Raw genomic sequence first — 17,279 nt, 5'->3', positions numbered from 1 at the left:
GTTTTCAAATTATAAATATACATACAATATTAATTCAATAAAACACAATAAATGAGTAAAAAGTTTGTTAGCACTAGATATAAAAACAACGGCCAAGCCACTATATAAAACCAGATAAAAGGGTACTTCATAACTGATGGGGGATAAAAACGAATTAATAAAACAAGTCAGTGACCTCATATAGGCCGGTTTCACACATCCGGCTTTTTGCCGTTTTACCGGATCCGGCGCTCTCCCGTACAGATAATACAGTACAATGACAGCGCTGTAACTTCCGGGTCACATGCGCCGGTCACATGACAGCATGTGACCGGCGCTTGTTGCTCTATCATTGTACTGTATTAACTGTACGGGAGAGCGCCGGATCCGGCAAAACGGCAAAAAGCCGGATGTGTGAAACCGGCCTTAGACCAAAGGGTTTTAATGTATTTAGTTTGTTGATCCAAAAGTTCTCCTTTCTGCTCAGGGTTTCCATTCTATTGGGGGCATTTGGGGCTATATTGGGGTAATATTAAAAATAGACAGAGTGGGAGCAGCATCCAAAGCGCACCAAATAAGTGACATGACCTAAATTTGAACGCAGCGATATGGATCAAAATTTCAGCATGCAAATCGCTGCGCTCTCAAACGCAACGTGCGGATGGATTATGCACAATCTTCATAGATTGCGCTGGGGATGCAAGACGCATGCGTTTACGCTGCAGTGCAATATGCAGCGTAATCGAATGAAATTACGCAACGTGCTATAACTGCAAAACAAAGGAAGAGAAGAAAAGGTAAAATAATCATCAGCATTTGAACAAGGGCCAACCATACTGCAGCTCAGCAGGGAAGAATAGCAACCACAGAGCAAGATGCCACCGTATCGAGTTCCAAGACTGAGGCAAGACAGCTTTGAGGAATGAAACTTAGAATAGAGTGCCCCTGCTTTACAAAATGCTTTAACTGTAATAAACAATCGTGCTGGTCACACAATTTAAATGAAAGCCTGTTCTTGTCACTTATGAGGACAAGCGGCAGTCTGAAGTATTATCTCCCAAGACCTGTGTCTCAAAATGCTGTATCAAGTACACATACCTAAGAGGGCCTGTGACAGGAGAAGAAAGAAATCTACTTCTCAGTTGACAAACTGCGCACAGAGAACTGAGGCTAGAGAAAAACCTGTTGTGCTCAGTCAGCCAAGCAGATTTATTTTGTCTGATGTCACAGGTGTTCTTCTTGGGTCATGATACAGCTCCTCTGTCAGTTGAGACACAGGCCTTGGGAGCAGTGTTTCTTCAGACTGCAGCTTACCCTGATGCATGACAGGCTGCTATTTGAATTACGTGACGGGGGCCATTTTGCTACATTACTGGAAAATACCTTTAATGAAGATGGCACAGTACAATATGCAAATCATATTCAAGGGGATTACTAGTACTACGTTTTGACATCATTTCATAAGTCCTAACTCTTCTTAACAATCAATTTTCTAATGTACTTTTATTTCCAGCTTTGCTTCTATAATTGCATCTCTGTTTAGGTAATATGACCCTTTGTTGTCATTCAGCCACTTCTTTCTGTCTGTTACTTCCAATCTAGACACCCAAAGGAAATAAAGAAGAGCATTGTAGGGACAGGGATAACTTTCAATGAGCGACAAAAGTATAAGCACGCATGCTCAGATCACAGACTTTACTCTTCTCCTCTGCACCGGTCTTGTCAATGTTTTGTTGTGCTAGCCTCCCATCTGACAAGCGCTGCTTGTCATTAGAATTTATCACTGTGCTTGTCAACTGAACAGGTGGGTGCTTTAAACCACCAGCAAGATTCAAGCAGAGGAACAATGAGGTCTGATCTGAGCTTGTCAAAGCATGATGCAGACTGACTCAGCTGAAGCATTGGAGCACCAGCCCTTTAGCTTACAAGTCCTGCAATGTACTGCTTGTTAATAGGAAACATTTCACAGCGCTTGTCAGCTGATGAGGCCCGAACTCCAAACCCCCAGCAGAGTCAGTCTCCACCAAGCATCACCAATCTCAGACCAGGCTTCACTGCCCTCTGCTTGGATCTTGCCAAAGCTTTGAAGCAAGGAAAAGATGCTGATATCAGTCTGGCATGAACTAAATACCTTCATTTTTTATAAGTATAGTTCATGTAGCAGTAATGCAGTTCAAATTTCATATATTCAAAGTTTGCATATGTGACGCCCTGGCAAAACCAGGTAGTCACATATAGGCCCCCACATAACACCTTCCCTCACCCTAGGTTACATACAGCCGACCTGAAACCCTAGTCACCCCCCCTCAGGGCAAGACAGGCACACCAGTGGGCGGGACCAGGTGGTTATTAAACGCCCACCTAGGAGTGTAGACAGCCCGGAGCGGGAAAACAGTCAGTTAAGCAAACAGTCTAGTCTGTAGTTCAAATTGAGAGGAGTGTGGGTTGGAGCTAGGTGTAGCTCCAGCAGAGGAGAAGTTCAAGTTGAACGGTGCCAGGGTCGGAGCCCTGGTATCTTGGCTAGGTGGCAGACGGTGGTCTCCGTCACCAGGAGACGGGAAGACGGCTCGGCAGATCGAGGAGGACTGGAGCAGGGTTGGAGCCCGCCGATACCAACACCAGAGACCCGACTGGAAACCATGCACAGAGGGGGTTCTCGGACCCTGAAGCCAGGACCGGAACCAATGGCCTAACTAATCAACCGATTGAGGGCAGGATTACATGTCCTGTCCCAACCAAAGTCCCAAAAGCACACAAACACCTACAGATAGGGATAGGGCAACCGCCAGAGCCCATAGATGCCACGGGTCAGCGTCAGCGGGCACGGCTCCAAAGGCACACAGCAAGCCGGGAGCGGACTCCTGTGTTTCATGCCGAGAAGTCCAAACACACAACCACAACCAGTGCAGAGGAAGAGACGGCGACCACCAGCCCGGGTGGGGGACCAGAGTACAACCGGCCACGGCGGACGGCCACCAGCACCTTGGTTTACCAAAAAACTCGTGTGATTCATTTACTTGTGAGTAACCAAACATCCCCTGGTACGTCCGGGCGCGCAGGCCCCTGTCATTGCCATCCCCTGCATAGAGACACTGGGCCCTGGGGCAACCATCCCTACCCACGGAGGGGTTGATATCCGGCTGCCATTACATCTCCCCCGGGTATCCCACAACAGCAGCGGTGGTGTCCCACTTCACCACACACCATGGGTGGCGTGACGAATCAAATATGGTCAAGGCCGTACAACTACGTCCCCCTTTTCATTCGGCGTGTCCGCGTGACCCCCGGGTCCGAAGGATCCCTTGAGCCACGCAGCGAACTGGATCCGAGCAGCACCGGCTGCTGGCACGGGGGCAGCACACCCCGAAACTTGGCGTCACGAACAGGATTCAAACCCATCCACCTACCTGGTGGAAGTGCGCCTTGAATTGGACAGTCAGTGGTGATCCATTGAAAAGTTTTCAGAAGTCGCCATTTTGCCGCCATTTTTAGGCGCGAAAAACTACAGCCCAGCGTTTTCTCCCCCAAGAAAGGGCGCAAAGCTGAAGCTCCGCCCCCTGGGAACATGGCCGGAAGGAAACAACACCCTCAGGCCGAAAACGAAACTAACCAGCCGCATGAAGGAGTGCTTGCAAAAGACCAAGGGGGAGAAGCGGGAAGATGTCCGTGCCTAATCCCGATGGCGGGGCCGCGCCGACCGCTGGAATGGCGGCGCCCTGAGGCGGAGTGGTGATTCCCGTGGAAGAGCACGAATCAGGTCGCTTACCAATGAGAACCGCTGCCTGGCTGGAGCAGGAACTAGCAAGATTCTGTGTCCGGGTGCGATCACAGTCGCTGCAGCAGGTGCTGGAATGGAAAGCGGTGGTCCGGAGAATGGTGGCCGTGGTGTGGGCCCGTTAGAGCCGAGCCGCCCATACAGTGCCGGACCGAGACAGGGGTACCCAGACCATCCCGACCTCGTTGGCCTGCCCGGAGCCCGTTCCCTACGTGGTGGGAGAGTGGCGGCCGGCACAGCTCCCCGGAGCGACAGCATTACCCGCTATACCACCTCCGTTCCCGATAGAAGTTCAGGGTTCCGGGATGCATTACAGCTGGTCCAGGGGTGCTGAATCCAGGGTGCCGAGTGAGCCATACGGCCCCATGTAGCAGTGGTAGCTGCCCCAAGTGTGAGTCCCCATTGGGACTGTTAACCGTTAAAGTTCCAGAGTGAAAAAGTTTTAAAATGGACCATGACCGTGAACTGGCAGGCCAACTCAAAAACTATTGGGTCTTGTAATTAGTCCCTAACGAACCTTCTCATCCTGCTGCAGTCTCTGGAGAGGCTGATTGGAGGAAGGGCGTGCGGTAGAGTCGGCCGAGGTCCCGTCACCACCAAAACCGGTGACTACCCCCCGGGTCAGGGGTCCCCTGGACGTGGGTCTCTTGAAAAAGACTGCCGGGTAAGGAACTTTTTACCCGGCCCGTAAGGGCAACACCCGGACCTGTCCTGAACTTGGGCAAGGGGTGCGCACCATTGCTTAACGGTGGCACCAGGGGGCAGGTTGTTTTGGGTGGGGGTGGGGTGAGAAGGACCCGGTCCATCCCGTCCCGGTTTTGCATGTGTAACGTTTAAGAAAAGTGCCTCCCATAAGGGAAGAAAAACAAAATGTACCACTGTTAGTATACTTGTAAATGTTATATCTTTTCTCTTTTCAGTTCCTGTTAAAATAAATGTTGTTGGTCGGACAGCCCGTGGACGGTCTGTATTAAACCAAGGGGGAATGTGACGCCCTGGCAAAACCAGGTAGTCACACATAGGCCCCCGCATAACACCTTCCCTCACCTAAGTTACATACAGCCGACCTGAGACCATAGTCACCCCCCCTCAGGGCAAGACAGGTACACCAGTGGGGGGGACCAAGTGTTTAGGAAATGCCCACCTAGGAGTCTAGACAGCCCGGGGTGGGAAAACAGTTAGTTAAGAAAACAGTCTAGTCTGTAGTTCAAGTTGAGAGGAGTGTGGGCTGGAGCTAGGTGTAGCTCCAGCAGAGGAGAAGTTCAAGTTGAACGGTGCCAGGGTCGGAGCCCTGGTACCTTGGCTAGGTGGCAGACAGTGGTCTTCGTCAGCAGGAGATGGGAAGACGGCACAGCAGATCCGTGGAGGACCAGACCAGGGTTGGAGCCTGCTGGTACCAACACCGAAGACCCGACTTGGAAACCGTGCATAGAGGGGGTACTCGGACCCTGAAGCCAAGATCGAAACCAACGGCCTAGCTAATCAACCGATTGAGGGCAGGATTACAGGTCCTGTCCCAACCAAAGTCCCAAAAGCAGACAATGAAAAAAGAAAAAATGCCAGCTTACCCAGTTGATTAAATAGATAGGCTGCTATTCCATATAGGCGCTCAGCATTGGATAAATGGCAGGAGCTTTTGCCAGTAATTGATATGAAGGAAGGATAAATCCAGCGAGCCAAACTTGTAATGAATAAAAAATCTTTTTCTTTATTTCAAACGTAGATTAAAAATCTTTTCATCATGGCAATGATAAAGGTTTAGCCGAAACGTGTCTTGCCGTGCGCTTTACAGCAGTAATTTTCTCATCTCTGCCTGTATTTGTACTATGCTGCTATAGAAAAAGATTTTAGATCTACGTTTGAAATAAAGAAAAATATTTTTTATTCATTACAAGCCTGGCTCGCTGGATTTATCCTTCCTTCAAAAGCAGACAACCAACCACAGATAGGAATAGGGCAACCGCCAGGGCCCATAGATCCCACGGGTCAGCGTCAGCGGGCATGGCTCTGCAGGCACACAGCAAGCCGGGAGCGGACTCCCGTGTTCCATACCGGGAAGTCCAAACACACAACCACAACCAGTGCAGAGGAAGAGACGGCGACCACCAGCCCGGGTGGGGGACCAGAGTATAACCGGCCGCGGCGGCCGGCCACCAGCACCTTGGTTTACCCTAAGACTTGTGTGATTCATTTACTTGTGAATAACCAAACATGCCTGTCATGATGTATTTTACCTTCTCACTGTATTTGCTGTAATACTAGGTCAGGATGTGATGTCACTTTCCTTTGGTTGTACTTACTGAACACTTTGAAATGTCTTGGGATGTAAGTAACCATACCTTCCCCCCATCTCCTGTGTCTCTGGGCCCATAATGCAATTATCTCCTGTCCACACAGCCAGGGGAACTTCTCATTGTTTCGTAAGCAGTGGATAACGCCAACTACACAAACCTGTAGACATCTCGGAGCCAACCTTCTAGAATCTTCTAGTGGGCCCAACCATTGCATAGACCCCTACCCTTGAGGGGCGGGCCCACGAGCTCAAACAATTCACTCCTGTTTCTAAATGCAGTTGGGAGTTGAGTTTTTGAAGAGGAAGGGAGCGAGATCTGAATCTGCGGACAGACCTCGCCGTCCAGTGGATTGTGTGGGATTTCTGGGACTCTGAAAAGGACTATTACGTTGTGATCTGGCACTTTGGATTATCGGGAGGTGCCCCCGAATCTGTTTTATTTGGACTTGTCGTGTGCTGTTCCTGTATTCCTGTTAGTAAACCTGTTGGATCATCCTCGGCCTGTTGTCTCTCTTTGCTCTGATGTACACCCCGTCACAAACTGGTGGCAGCGGCGGGATCAGAGCAGAAGAAATGGAGGACAACAGCCAATCGACGTCTGAAACCAGAACCTCAGGATACAGGAACTGGACTGTGGCGAGTCTACAAACAAAGGCCCGTGAATTAGGTGTCGGCTACAAAGGACTCTCTAAGGAGCAACTAATTGAGGCATTGGAACACGCTTGCCTGCAAGATGGCACCGAGGAACAATTTCCACAGCAAGGGGAGCAAAGACGGGAGCCGGAGGTGAATACCCAAAAAAGTCAATGGGTTGTGTGGTACAAGGAAAAGATGGCACTGCTTGGAGATGAGGCCACCATAGAAGATAAGAGGGAGGCCATGCGTGGAGCTGAAGAGAAGGAGCGCAGGATGGAGGAGATGGCATTGCTGGATAAGCAGCTCGCTGTGGAAGCCGCGAGAGGTTCCAGACAGACTGTAACCCCAGCACCCATCATGAGGGAACTTCACAGAGTGTCCCGCAAAGACGTCAAGCAGTTTAATGAGGCTGCTGGTGACATTGAGGGCTTCTTCCAGGACTTTGAGCATCAGTGTCGATTAATGGAAGTCCCAGAAAGGGAGCGCGTCCGGCATCTGGTTGGGCTCTTAGAGGGTGGAGCTGCTGCAGCCTATAGAGCTATGGACCCTCGGTGGAACTGTGAGTATGCGGATATTAAACAGACTATTCTAGAACATTATGCTGTAACGCCAGACACTTACAGGACTCAGTTCCGTACTCTAGCATGTGATGAGGAAGTGTCCTTCAAGATGTATGCCCACAAACTCAAACATCTGTGGCATCGTTGGTTGGAGGCAGAGGAGGCCTTAACCTTGGAGACCGTCCTCCAGGTCCTCCTAAAAGAGCAGTTTTACTTCAAGTGCCCCGCTGAGATCCGGGAATGGGTGCGTGAAAGGAGACCAGCCACTGTGGAGGAAGCTGCAGCTCTAGCTGATGAGGCTCTCACCATCAAGCCTCAGTGGAAAAAACTACTACCCAGTGAGAAAAAAAACACCAACCCCCCAACGCTGGTGGCCCCTGGTCCTTCTGGCCCCAATGTTCACCATCACCCTAGACCGTCAACTCATGGGGACCTTCGTGTGACTGTGCCTCGCATTACTCATGCTCCACCTTTGGGAATACGACGCGGAGGAAGAATCCCAGAGCGCAGATGTTATGGATGTGGGCAGCCTGGGCACATGCAATTCCAATGTCCAGGTGTTCGTAGACAGAACAGCTACAGACCGCCTTTGCCTGTTCATTACCTACAGACACCTTCACCAGGAGAAGAGCTGGATTCTGTGCCTGATGACTTGCCAAGTGACTCAGATATCCTGGCTCCCCTACCCGGAGTCTATGGGGTGCGAGCTCCAGCCACCTGTTCTTCTGATCTTCAGGACAAACATCTACAGGAGGTCGTGCTGGATGGCCAAAAAGTTGTTGGCTTCCGTGACACTGGGGCTTTCCTCACCATAGCCGATCCCCGAGTAATTCAACCACAAGCAATTCAAAAGGGACCAGGAATTGCCATTGAACTGGCAGGAGGTACCCAGAGATATATTCCAAGAGCGAGTGTGACCCTGGATTATGGCTTTGGGGCAAAACAATGTGTGGTCGGTGTGATGAGCGGCCTCCCTGCAGACGTTCTTCTAGGAAATGATGTGGGGAATCTTCATTGCCACTTTGTCGGTGCGGTAACCAGAAGTCAAGCCAAGAGAGCAGCCCATGTGGACGTGTACAACCCATCCATGGAACTGAGGCCACCAGAACTGCCATTACAGCCGGTGAGTGATTCTTCTTGTGGGGATAATATGAATGTTACTTGGGATAAAGTTCAGTTTAGACAAGAAGTAGAGACTGACCCCACCCTTGCTAGTTTTAGAACTCGGGCTGAAATAGGGCAGCTAGGGGAAAACGGAGAAAGAATTATCAGAGAAAATGGACTTCTGTATCGGGTTGCCAATGCCGACTCCCTAGATAAGCCCTGGACTTATAGCAAACAGCTGATTGTTCCTCAGAAGTACAGAATTCCCCTATTATACCTGGCTCATGACATTCCTACAGCTGGCCATCAAGGCAAAACCCGCACCGAGAGACGATTGACTCAAACTTTTTATTGGCCGGGGATTTCCCAAGCAGTGGCGCATTTCTGCCGAACTTGTGACATATGTCAGCGTAGAGGGCGACCCGGAGATCACCCAAAGGCACCCCTGCAACCGCTCCCTATAATAGAAGAACCCTTTCAAAGAGTAGCTGTTGATATCATTGGACCTCTGGCTAAACCAAGTAAATCTGGAAAGCAGTACATTCTCACTGTTGTGGACTACGCCACCCGATATCCAGAAGCCGTGGCCTTGTCAAGTATCTCTGCAGCCAAGGTGGCCGAGGCCTTGGTTATTATTTTTACCAGAGTAGGATTCCCCAGTGAGATCTTGTCGGACCAAGGCTCCCAGTTTATGTCAGAGTTGGTCCAGTGTCTGTGGCGCACCTGTGGAGTACGAGCGATCCGAACGACCCCGTATCATCCCCAAACAAATGGACTTTGTGAACGATTCAACGGCACTCTGAAGAATATGCTGAGGGCCTTCACGGACCGAGATTCAGACTGGGAGAAGTACCTACCCCATCTCTTGTTTGCCTATCGGGAAGTTCCCCAGGAGTCCACTGGGTTCTCCCCCTTTGAACTACTCTATGGAAGAAAGGTCCGAGGACCCTTAACCCTGCTCAAGGAATACTGGGAGGGGCAAGTTGAAGATACAGGAACCCCTGTTGTCCCTTATGTCCTAAAGCTGCGAGAAACCTTGGCCCAACTTGCTAGTTTTGCACAGAGTCATTTGCGTATGGCTCAAACCAGACAGAAGACATGGTATGACCGTAACGCACGCTATCGGGAGTTTGTAGAAGGACAACAAGTCTTAATGATTGTTCCCCATCGGCAGAATAAACTGCAGACCACATGGGAGGGTCCCTTCCGGGTTCTCAGAAAACTGAATGATACCAATTACCTTCTTGCTTTAGATGATCAGGGGCTAAGGCAAAAGACTGTCCATGTGAATATGATTAAGGAGTACCATGACCGGAACATTCCAATGATAGCAAGCTGTCGGTTGGCTTCAGAAGATGGTCAAGAGGATGAGGACTCTCTACCTGATCTCGTGGAAGCAGCGAGAGCCCCATCCACTGTGGAACAGGTCCCCCTGGGAGATTACCTGGACTCCTTACAGAAAATCCAGATGCTGGAAGTGCTTCAACAGAGACGGGCTGCTTTCTCATCCCAACCAGGTCGAACCACCGTCACCCAACATCATGTGGACACTCAGGGCATCCGTCCCATACAACTGGCTCCTTACCGGGTACCTGAATCAGTTCGAAACACCATGCAGCACGAACTGGAGGAGATGTTACAGCTTGGGGTAATCCAGGCCTCCCATAGCCCTTGGGCCTCCCCTGTGGTGTTAGTACCCAAGAAGGATGGGAGTACTCGATTTTGTGTGGACTATCGGCGACTAAACGACCATACCGTCAGCGATCCTTACCCAATGCCTCGTATTGACGAACTTCTAGACCGACTGGCTGGGTCCCGATATGTCACTACCTTGGATCTCAGTAAGGGATACTGGCAGATCCCTCTAACGGATGAAGGGAGAGAACGGTCCGCTTTTATAACCCCCTTTGGTCTGTATGAATTTCTAAGCATGCCTTTTGGAATGAAAAATGCCCCGGCCACCTTCCAGAGAATGGTGGATCAGATCCTCCGGGGATGTGATGACTTTGCTTGTGCCTACTTGGATGATATCGCCGTCTTCAGCCACACATGGGAGGAACATCTGAATCAAGTAGCCATTATTTTGGACCTGATTCTTGCAGCCGGCCTAACTATTCGACCCGATAAATGCCAATTGGGGATGGGGGAAGTCCAGTACCTAGGACATAGAGTGGGAGGAGGGAAGCTCCGACCTGAGCCTGCCAAAATCCAGGCTATTAGAGACTGGCCTGTACCCCAAACTAAGAAACAAGTTATGGCTTTTCTGGGCACTGCCAGTTATTACCGAAAATTTGTTTCTCATTTCAGTACTGTGGCCAAGCCTCTTACCGACCTGACCAAGAAAACAATGCCCCGGCTGGTGATCTGGACTCCAGCCTGTGATGAGGCTTTTAACCGGCTGAAGGATGCTTTGATCTGCGATCCTGTCCTGGCTGCTCCAGACTACAAGAGGAGATTCATTGTGCAAACGGATGCCTCTGCTTATGGACTGGGAGCTGTCCTCAGCCAGGTGAATGCAGCTGGGGACGAGCACCCCATCGCCTATCTCAGCCGGAAACTGCTGGACCGAGAAGTGGCCTATGCAACTGTTGAGAAGGAATGTCTGGCTGTAGTGTGGGCCCTTAAAAAACTACGGCCGTATCTGTATGGACGGGAATTCACTGTGGTTACTGATCACAATCCCCTCACCTGGCTGAACAGAGTCTCTGGGGACAATGGACGCTTACTGCGATGGAGCCTGGCTCTGCAGCCCTATAACTTTACCATACAATATAGAAGGGGCAGCCAACACCAAAATGCAGATGGACTGTCCAGGCAAGAGGAGCCTTGAGTCCTGTCAGCCATGCCTGCGTGTACTTAACCAGCGACCTGTAGAGGTCCCTAGTACGTACACAAGTTGGGAGGGGAAGGAATTGTCATGATGTATTTTACCTTCTCACTGTATTTGCTGTAATACTAGGTCAGGATGTGATGTCACTTTCCTTTGGTTGTACTTACTGAACACTTTGAAATGTCTTGGGATGTAAGTAACCATACCTTCCCCCCATCTCCTGTGTCTCTGGGCCCATAATGCAATTATCTCCTGTCCACACAGCCAGGGGAACTTCTCATTGTTTCGTAAGCAGTGGATAACGCCAACTACACAAACCTGTAGACATCTCGGAGCCAACCTTCTAGAATCTTCTAGTGGGCCCAACCATTGCATAGACCCCTACCCTTGAGGGGCGGGCCCACGAGCTCAAACAATTCACTCCTGTTTCTAAATGCAGTTGGGAGTTGAGTTTTTGAAGAGGAAGGGAGCGAGATCTGAATCTGCGGACAGACCTCGCCGTCCAGTGGATTGTGTGGGATTTCTGGGACTCTGAAAAGGACTATTACGTTGTGATCTGGCACTTTGGATTATCGGGAGGTGCCCCCGAATCTGTTTTATTTGGACTTGTCGTGTGCTGTTCCTGTATTCCTGTTAGTAAACCTGTTGGATCATCCTCGGCCTGTTGTCTCTCTTTGCTCTGATGTACACCCCGTCACAATGCCCTGCTACGTCCGGGCGCGCAGGCCCCTGCCATCGCCATCCTCTGCACAGAGACACTGGGCCCCGGGGGTCCCACTTCACCACACACCGTGGGTGGCATGACGAATCAAATATGGTCAAGGCCGTACAACTACGCCCCCCTTTTCATTCGGCGTGTCCGTGTGACCCCCGGGTCCGGATGATCCCTCGAGCCATGCAGCGTGTCCGGATCCGAGCAGCAACGGCTGCTGGCACGGGGGCGGCACACATACATCTTCATGAGGCAAAGTGATTTGCAAGGGTGGCACTGTTCTCTGCATGCCAGGTACACTGACACTGCAGACCAACAGTGTTCTCTGCTCTATTGCCAGCTCCTTATTACTGATATGAGCTGGCAAAGGAAGGCTTGCGGTAAATAACTGAGCACATCGCATAGTGCACTAGGACAGAGTAGGGACTTGCCAAGCCCCTGAAACAAATGTCACTGATGACTCTTCATTTCAAGGAAGGAGCAGAGGCTGTATCAGTGACTGCAGACTTTACTCACTGACGGTGCTTCATTTGAGTATCCCAATATGCAGTGGAATTCTCAAACAAAGCATCATCACGCATAAATTAGGGGAAAAAATACTATAACAGGTACTGTAATTTGGGAAGGATAGGGAATTTTTAATGCAAGCATAATAGAAATTAGTTTAGATTACAGCACTAAATAGATAGAGATTTAGATTTAAAAAATGTTGTCTTCGGAGCACCCCATTTATTACCTGTAAGGTCCTTTTTCGTCACAGGTTGTATGTGTGGTGTAGAGCGAGAGCTCAGGAGCTGAGCTTGCTCCACACAAGGAAGACCCGTTCTGTTACCATGGCAGCCATCTTAGTCCTCTTGTGAAGTACAGCCTGGGGCTTGGCTTCATAGGAGAACGTGAGTGGTACTATATACTGCAATACAACAGTATACCTCAGTATATAGGATGATTAAAGGATCGCAGGTTCACGTTCCCTAAGGAGACTAAAAAAATATAGTATAAAAATATTTAAAAAAATATAAAACATTATAAAAGTTTAAATCACCCACAAAGCCAACAGGAGAATCATGTTGTCACAATGAATGCTGTAAAAACAAAACTGTAAAGGTTTTTCACCTTTTTATTCCATTTGAAAATTTTGTCCTATTTTTTAATACAATATATGGTAAAATGAATGTTGTCAATCAAAACTAAATCTCATCCCACAAAAAGGACAGCTTCACATGGATATGGCAAAGAAAAGATAAAAAAAGTTATGGCTATCGAAATAATAGGGGAAAAAACATCAGGGTTAAAATGAATCTGTAAGTTATCTCCAATCCAAAAGATAATTTATTGATGAGAAAATGCCTGTTTAAAATCAATACTAGATTTGGAAATATCTTTTGATTATGATTAGTGATGAGCGAGTACTAAAAAGCTCGGGTGCTCGAAGCTCGGGCCGAGCCTCCCAAGATACTCGTGTACTCGGCCCGAGCAACGAGCCCAATGTTATCCTATGGGAGACCCGAGTATTTTTGTGAAATGACCTCCCGGCAGCATGGAGAAACCCTAAAAATGTCACAAAAGTCTCAGAAGAGTGCTCAAATGACATGGCAACAGCATGGGGAAGACCCCTTGAAGCATTTATCACTCAAAAGTCACAGCTGTGAACAATTTTGTCCGCGTTTTACGCCATTTTTACGGACTCACCAGAAAACCTTCCAAAATGACCCCAAAATGATTTTTCATGGCGGAAATGTTAAGGGCACATACCCAATAGTGAGATAGATCTGGTGTATGTTACTTTTTGAGATCAATACATGAAAGATTTTACGTGAAAACATTGTGTGGCACTCCGATGTCCCTGAGAAGAGACGTACATGAAGGCCTCTTGAGTCTAATGTGCCCATTTTGAGGAAGTGAGTCTTTGTAGTATTTTCCTTTGCCAGGGCAGTCCTAAATTGTGAGGTTCACCAATGCCCCTGCATACAGACGTGCATGAGGGCCTCAAAACATTAAGTGTCCATTGTCAGGAAGTGGGTGTATTATAGTATAGCCCTTAGGCAGGGCAGCCAAAAATTGGGAGGCTCCACATTGTCCCTGGGTAGAGACGTGCATGATGGCCTTTAAACCTGAAGTGCCCATTGTAAGGAAGTGGGTCTATTTCAGTATAGCCCTTTGCCAGGGCAGCCAAAAATTGGGAGGCTCCACATTGTCCCTGGGTAGAGACGTGCATGAGGGCCTCAAAACATTAAGTGTCCATTGTCAGGAAGTGGGTGTATTATAGTATAGCCCTTAGGCAGGGCAGCCAAAAATTGGGAGGCTCCACATTGTCCCTGGGTAGAGACGTGCATGATGGCCTTTAAACCTGAAGTGCCCATTGTAAGGAAGTGGGTCTATTTCAGTATAGCCCTTTGCCAGGGCAGCCAAAAATTGGGAGGCTCCACATTGTCCCTGGGTAGAGACGTGCATGAGGGCCTCAAAACATTAAGTGTCCATTTTAAGGAAGTGGGTGTATTTCAGTATAGCCCTTAGGCAGGGCAGCCAAAAATTGGGAGGCTCCACGTTGTCCCTGGGTAGAGACGTGCATGAGGGCCTCAAAACATTGTTCCCATTGCAAAGGAGCGGGTCTCCTGTCGTTGTAATGTCCATTCTGCAAAGAATGGGCGAAAAAATTTACCACTGGGGGTATACCTGAAACAAAGACCTAACTATTGTAACGGTCATCATGATGGCGCATGAGGAGAAGGAGGAGCAGTCCAGCGATTATCCAAAGTCGAGAAGTGTACCCATGGGTGAGTGGAGGTACATGGCAAACTTTAAATTCCGCTCTCATTTGCTGGTGGTGTGGTGAAGTCTGGCCCAATCCAACCCTTGTTCATCTTTATCAGAGTCAGCCTGTCAGCATTTTCAGTTGACAGGCGGGTGCGTTTATCTGTAATGATTCCACCTGCGGCACTAAAAACACGCTCTGACAAAACGCTAGCAGCAGGGCAGGCCAGGACTTCCAAGGCGTAGAGAGCCAATTCATGCCACGTGTCCAGCTTGGATACCCAATAATTGTAAGGCACAGAGGAATGTCGGAGTACAGTTGTTCGATCTGCAAGGTACTCCTTCAGCATCTGGGCAAACTTAGGATTTCTTGTGGCACTACCCCGCACCTCAGGGGCTGTGGTACGTGAGGGGCTGAGAAAACTGTCCCACATCTTAAAGACTGTTCCCCTACCTCTGGCGGATTGGACTTGTGCCTCTCTCGGCTGTACGCCTCGGTTGTCCACTGATTCCTGACCTATGCCGCTAGCGTTTTGTGAGGGGAATGCTTTGCCTACTTCCGTGAGTATGGCCTTCCGAAACTGCTGCATTTTGGTTGACCTCTCATCCACGGGAATAAGAGACAAAAAGTTCTCCTTGTAGCGTGGGTCTAACAGTGTTACCAACCAGTAATGATTGTCGGCCAAGATGTTCTTAACGCGAGGGTCACGAGACAGGCAGCTTACCATAAAGTCAGCCATGTGCGCCAGACTCTTAACAGCCAGGACTTCAGTAGCCTGACCAACAAGATGACTGAACATGCTGTCCTCCTCCTCCTCCTCCTCCTCCTCCTCCTCATCTACCCTGTCCTCTGGCCAGCCACGCTGAATCGAGGATATGACTGGTGTGCATGTCATATCCTCAATTTGGCCGGAGAGTTGCTCCATGTCTTCATCCTCCTCCTCGTCATAGTCCTCCACTGCACGTTGTGATGAGACGAGGCTGGGCTGTGTGTTATCACCCACACCCACTACTGTTTCTTGCTGCAACTCATCGCGCTCCGCCTGCAATGCATCATGTTTGTTTTTCAAAAGGGACCGTTTTAGAAGGCAGAGTAGCGGTATGGTGACGCTAATAATGGCGTCATCACCACTCACCATCTTGGTGGAGTCCTCAAAGTTTTGGAGGATGGTACATAGGTCTGACATCCATCTCCACTCCTCAGGTGTTATGTGTGGAGTTTGACCCATTTCCCGACGGCTTAGGTGATGCAGGTACTCAACAACTGCCCTCTTCTGCTCACATATCCTGACCAACATGTGCAGAGTTGAATTCCAACGCGTGGGGACATCACACACCAGTCTGTGAGCCGGAAGATGCAAACGGCGCTGAAAGCCGGCAAGGCCGGCTGAAGCAGTAGGTGACTTTCGAAAATGTGCAGACAGGCGGCGAACTTTTACCAGCAGATCAGACAGCTCTGGGTATGACTTTATAAACCGCTGAACCACGAGGTTGAGCACATGGGCCACGCATGGAACATGTGTCAGCTGGCCTCGCCTCAAAGCCGCCACCAGGTTCCGGCCATTGTCACAAACGACCTTTCCTGGCTTTAGGTTCAGAGGTGTGAGCCAGTGATCTGCCTGCTGTTTCAGAGCTGTCCACAGCTCTTCTGCATTGTGGGGTTTGTCACCTATGCAGATTAGCTTCAGCACAGCCTGTTGCCGCTTCGCCGAGGCAGTGCTGCAGTGCTTCCAGCTTGTGACTGGTGTGGAGGGCACAGTGGATGAGGATGCGCAGGAGGAGGAGGAGGCTGAAGAGCATGACATTCCGGAGCTGTAGAGTGTGGGTGAAACACTGACTGAGGTAGGGCCTGCAAACCTTGGTGTGGGAAGGACGTGTTCCGTCCCTCGCTCAGACTGGGTCCCAGCTTCCACAATATTAACCCAGTGTGCCGTCAACGAGATGTAGCGGCCTTGCCCACAAGCACTTGTCCACGTGTCTGTGGTTAGGTGGACTTTGGGTGAAACAGCGTTGTTCAGGGCACGTGTGATGTTTTGTGACACGTGGTTATGCAACGCGGGGACGGCACACCGGGAGAAATAGTGGCGGCTGGGGACCGAGTAACGTGGGACAGCTGCCGCCATCAGGTCACGGAATGCTTCTGTCTCCACCAGCCTAAAAGGCAACATTTCCAGCGCAAGCAGTCGCGAAATGTTAGCATTTAGAACTGTGGCATGTGGGGTGTTGGCAGTGTATTTGCGCCTGCGTTCAAAGGTTTGCTGAATGGATAACTGAACGCTGCGCTGGGACAAGGACGTGCTTGATGATGGTGTTCTTTCTGCGTAGGCAACTGCAGGTGCAGGAGTGGAGGAGGCTTGTTCGCAGGCAGCATGGACAGAGGATTGGCTCGCATGCACAACCAGCGAAGACGTAGCAGTGACATCAGCAAGCACTGCTCCTCGACTCTGTTGTACTTCCCACAAAGTCGGGTGCTTGGCTGACATGTGCCTGATCATGCTGGTGGTGGTCAGGCTGCTAGTTTTGGTACCCCTGCTGATGCTGGCACGGCAGGTGTTGCAAATGGCCTTTTTTGAATCATCTGGATCCAACTTAAAAAACTGCCAGACTCGTGAAGACCTAACATTTGTACAGGCACCTTG

This window comes from Anomaloglossus baeobatrachus, chromosome 4, assembly GCF_048569485.1.
Source record: "Anomaloglossus baeobatrachus isolate aAnoBae1 chromosome 4, aAnoBae1.hap1, whole genome shotgun sequence".
Taxonomy (NCBI): Eukaryota; Metazoa; Chordata; class Amphibia; order Anura; family Aromobatidae; genus Anomaloglossus; species Anomaloglossus baeobatrachus.
This window is presented reverse-complemented; position numbering follows the sequence as displayed.